Here is a 5,694-nt window from a genome sequence, read left to right as displayed (position 1 = left end):
CACTTACACAGAATGAGAGAGAGCAATCATTTGGGCAATGTTTTATTGATATATCTACAGTGTTAAAGCAATTTGGAAGCCTACCAGTATCTCCACCATCATGATAAAATGAATTCTAAATACCTATGTTTTGCTGCCTCCCCAACAGGAGTCACATGGCACCTATAGGACCCCCATCCCCCTGCAGGGCCCACTTGCCCCACTCCCCTGCTTGCACCACCAGCCCTCTGATGGCTGCCCCACCCACCCCCAGACCTACAATGGCTGCCCCACCCGACCCCATCCACTGCTTGCACCTCTAGCTCCCCTGATGGCTGCTTCCCCAGCCCCATCCCCTCAGTACCTAAAAAGAAGCCTCTCAGTAGCAGGGGCTTTGGGGCCTCATGGAAGAGCCCCCACACACAGCATGGGTCAGAGGGGGACAATCGCCCTCCCCACCTGGGCCCACCCCTGATGCCACCCCACACCCTGCCCAGCCCCAGCAGTCCAGGACTCAAAACAAAAAAGCCCTGCATTCACTGCCAGTAACAACTGCCATGGGGGTCACTGGAGCCTCATGGCAGCGCCTTCCCCCCCGTGCAGCATGGCAGGGGTCATAGTGGGGCCCCTGGAACAGCTATATAAGTGCCATGGGTCTGTGGCCAGGTACCAGAGGATTGGAAAAGGGTCAATGTGGTCCCCATTTACAAGAAAGAGAGGAAGTAGGACCCTGGCAATTATAGGCCAGTCAGTTTCACCTTGGTCCCTGGGAAAACCTTTGAGAAAATTATCATGGAACACACTTGCAAGGGCCCAGAAGGGGAGGTAATGCTCGGGGCAACCAACATGGGTTCATTCAAGGCAGATCCTGCCTGACTAACCTGGTTTCCTTTTATGATCCAGTCACAAAGTCCCTGGATGAGGGTGTCAAGGTAGATGTCATCTTCCTGGACTTTAAGAAGGTCTTTAAGAAGATTTCTCACCACATTCTCTCAAAAAAACTAGGTGACTTTGGCATTGATACCTGCACAGTCAGATGGGTGGCAAATTGGCTAGGTGGTCACACCCAGAGAGTGGTGGTGGATGGGTTGTTTTTGAGGGATGTGGGCAGTGAAGTACCCCATGGACTCGGTCCTGGGGCCTTTACTATTCAACATCTTTATCAGCAATCTGGATGTGGGTGTGGTAAGCACGCTGTCCAAATTCACTGACAACACTAAGATGTGGGGTGAGGTAGGAATGCTGGAGGGGAAGGACAGAATCCAGCTAGATTTAGACAGGTTACAGAGGTGGCTGGATGAGAATAGGATGGAATTCAATGCAGACAAGTGCAGAGTACTGCATCGAGGTAGAAGGAACCAGAAACACATGTATAGGCTGGGGAACACCATTCTTGTCAACACAGAGGCAGAAAGGGATCTTGGAGTCATTGTTGACTCCAGTATGGACATGAGCCACCAATGTGAGGAAGCGGTCAGTAAGGCTAACCGCACCTTGTTGTCAATCTACAGATGCATCACAGGCAGGTCCAGGGAGGTGATCCTTCCCCACTATGTGGTGCTGAACAGGCTACAGTTGGATTACTGCATCCAGTTCTGGGTGCCACACTTCAAGAGATATGTGGCTAGCATTGAGAGGATCCAGAGGAGGGACACTCGCATGGTCAAAGGGCAGTAGGGCAGGCCCTATGAAGAGAGGCTAAAGGGCCTGAACCTATTCAGCCTTCACAAGAAAAGGCTGAGAGAGGATCTTGTGGCTATTTACAAACTCATGGGTGGGGGGGGCGCGGAAATTGGGTGAGACTCTGTTCTCCCAGGCACCACCGGGGGTTACTAGGAATAACGGCCACAAATTGTTAGAAAGAAGGTTCAGGCTGGACATCAGGAGGCATTACTTTACAGTTAGGGCTGCCAGGCTCTGGAATGGTCTCCCAAAGGAGATGCTACTCTCTCCTACCTTGGGAGTCTTCAAGAGGAGGCTGGATAGATATTTGGATAGGGTGTTATGACCCCAGCACTTATTCCTCCCTGGGGTAAGGCGGCAGACCTGTTGATCTGTTTAGGTCCCTTCTGACCCTAAGCACTATGATACTATGACTTGAATGGGGGCACGATTTCTCCCCAAACTTATTAGTATCCACATAACAGGTTTATTTGTACATTTGCAAGGCTCTGTACATGAATTCTTTGCTTAGCTTTGATTAAAGTCTGTGGTAGTGACCCAGCATGACTCATATTTTTTCTGAAAAATTCATCCCCTTATCCTCATGTATATGCCCAGATTTACAATAACAATTTCACAAGATAGATAGAATCTGAGAGAGAAATATTTTGAATGATTGTATGAATTTACAAAGCCACAACTACTTGGGTTGAGGATATTTTTCACAGCTGCAGCTCAATACACAATACTTAAGTTCAGAGTCAATTTTTCCCTCTCCCAACAAGAGAAATACTCAATGCAACATTAAAGGCATATACTAAAAATAGGAATGTGAAGATGCTTACAATAAAATTAGATTTTAATATTGACCTTGATCCAGAAAGATCTGTGTGTGGATTTTGATCACTTTAGTGGAACTCTTGTGCAGCTGAGTCCACATGGGAACTTAAGATAAAATGCTAGATCTTTGCATCTGAGAATTTTGCAATACCCATGATCTGTAGAGGCCTATGGAACCATGTAAGAAAGTAAATAATTCCTCCACTTGACTTGTACCGATAAAAAGCTTTTCTTAGTTCCTGTTTTCTTAACTATAACCCTTAGGGCATGGTTGAGGCAAGTGCTTCTTATTTTTATTTGATAAAATGTATTTTGGAGTACAAGGGGAACAATGAGGAAATAAGAAACTTTGTACAAATCTTAATTGCCATCTTCTTTGTATTACACTTTAATTGCATAATTTTGAAGAAAAAGTACTATTAATTTAGTATTAATTAGCGCACATTTTTGAACAATGAATACTAGTACAAGAATTGAACCAATTTTGGTTTTGTTACATGATGGGACTCTAAATTGTTTGCCTATTTAGCTCAATAGGAAAACAAACTGCCTTTTATTTAAAACAAACTCTTATGTTAATTCCAGTTGTAGCTTGTTGGTGCTGTTTTTTTGTAATGAAATGCATTTTTTTTTTTTATTTAGAGTTTAATAATGTGCACTGGCATGGCAGACAATATATCTGCCAAAAGTAATATACTAAATGAATGTGCACTTTTGCTAAATGAATGTGTGTTAAGTACAAATCCGTTTTCTTGGAACTAAAGTATACATTTCTGTAGATGATAAAGGACTGGTGTCTCAATAGCTTAATTGCTAGCACAGACTGTACAGTAGTAGTGCTTTATGGTGGCAATACTGAACCCAGTGGTACCAAACAGGCCTTCACAACAGTGCTTGTAATGGGAAATGTTATTACTACTCCCACCCCCTCATCCTGTGAGCAGTGTTAACCAATTGCAAGCAAGTTACTATTTATGGATCTTTGTTTAACTGAAATACCCACATGTTTGTGGAAAGCAATTGTTTTAAGTAAATCATTGCAACTTCAGTGAGTACCAAATGCTGCCGAATACCATTATTTATCAACTGATGCAAATGCATGAGGCAAAAAATTGGTGGCAATTATGCATGATAATTTGAATGAAGTGTTTTTTGCATCTGTAAGTGTGGAACTGTACAAGAGCAGGCAAGTTTATCTGAATAGACAGAATCAGCCTTGCCAACAGAGCAGTGTAACATCACTTTGTTTTTCCATATGACATCACCTAACTTATTTATAATCTTGGTTCTTTCGTGCTCGACAAGTGCCTGGAAAAAAAGATCTTTAAATCCTTCATGTCAGAAAATAAGCTCTAAACCAAATTTAATTTCAAAGTAGCTATATAATTGATCTGCCTGGCTGACAGTTTCTTTAAGATGTTTGAAAACAATTGCAAATTATCTTGAAGGAAAGTGCTTCTGTGCTCCATAATCATTGCATGTTCATGCTTTTTAAGGCGGGTTTTGTTTCAAACTGAGCTGGGTAAACTTCAAAGTCTTCACACTGAGGCAGCATGGGTGAACCATTTACTTCTAACTGCTAAATATCACAAAAAATTGATTAGGCAGGGCCTTGAACAGTAGTCTTAATCAGAAGTCTGCTGTTGCATTTGCACTTGCCTAAGGCAGTCTTTTTTTCTCTTTAAACATAATTCTGAATGATTAGAATAAAGACTAGAACAGCTAGATCACTGAAATTGTTCTTGACAAAGGTTAGCATGGCTCCACTGAAGCTTCAGCCTTCTTGTGACAGCTTTTTAGCCACTGGAATTTGGGTAACATCCCAACAGCTGCTATCCAGCAGACTCTAATGACCACCCCATGTGACCTTTAGCTACCTTATTCACCTCTTTTTACTCTTTCCTATGAGGGAATGCCATGAAAGACTTATTCAATCTCACTGAGAAGACCTTGAAGAGAACATGTCATATTACCACAATTAGCTCATATTCTGCATCCCCTAACAGCTAGAAATGCATGTCAACACAAATAAGAACTTGAGACTTGTGTATTAAAGAGGTTTCTTATACCTAAAGGTATATTGTCCTAATGCAGCTAAAAATGTTAATATAAGCATATATTTTCATATTATGAAATGGGAATAGAGGTTCTTAAGTGGACCCTAAGAAAATTCCTTAAACTTATCTGTCAACTACTTATTGATTAATAATAAGGGGCAAGTTAAGTGGTCAATACTCTGTTGGCCACAGTCTGTGGGTATTTTACATAAATAAAATGGCCTGAGTCCCTATCTGGGAATCAAACCTTCAATTGCTCTGCTCCAGGAAAATGAAGGAGTCAGTTTACCAGGCTACAAGTGATTTTTGATTTCTACAAGTGATAGATGCTGGTTCATTGGTAGCATCTAATAAAAACAAACAAACAAACAAACAAACAAACGGTGAGAACTCAAATCTCCTAAGTACCATGCAAATTTAGCGTGGCATGCACATTCTTGTACACAGGCATTCTGTAAAGGGACTTGCTGAAATCTAGTTCATTAGAGGATACATAGAGGAAGTTAATCAGCTCAGAATTCTGACCAGTTACAGCTGGTAGGAAATTCTATCACTAACTTCATTTTGCCAGACATGGGCAGATCTAGGATTTTGAAAAAAACTGTACATGAAGTGTGAAGGGGGGGGGGGGGGGGGGGGGATGAAGATAGTATGGCAAATCATCACATAGAACACAACACACTTTTTCAGTTAAAAACAAACTAAATACTTAGACAAACATGCTAGTACTACCACTATATTGTTCAGTTTCAAAGCAAAGCAGAAATAGCTATAGTGCTTGGAATGTAAACTAATATGCTGGATTATACATAGATTTAAAAAACACAGCACACTAGGCAAATAATAGTAAGAATAGACAAAAGATACTGTGTCATTATTCCTGTAGTCATTATAGTCAACACAAAAATCAACAAAATCAAGGCTTCTTGAGAGTCTCGAAAGTGTCTCTAATACTTCACTGTCAGTCATTTTTTTACACCTGAATTAATATCATCACACCTGAGTTAAGGCTCTTAGCTAGAGCTAAAAATAGTTTGAAGGACTGTGAAATACAAGAGACACATTACCAGGAATGGGTAACAGCAAAATTGTAAAAGAAAGGATAGTAAATAGATTGAGTAGTGGGGGGGGAAAAAAAAAAAAAAAAAAAAAAAAA

The sequence above is a fragment of the Gavialis gangeticus genome, unplaced genomic scaffold (genome assembly GCF_001723915.1).
Source record: "Gavialis gangeticus isolate Ggan-Ray unplaced genomic scaffold, GavGan_comp1, whole genome shotgun sequence".
In the NCBI taxonomy this organism is placed as follows: Eukaryota; Metazoa; Chordata; order Crocodylia; family Gavialidae; genus Gavialis; species Gavialis gangeticus.
Note: the sequence above shows the minus strand (reverse complement) of the source record.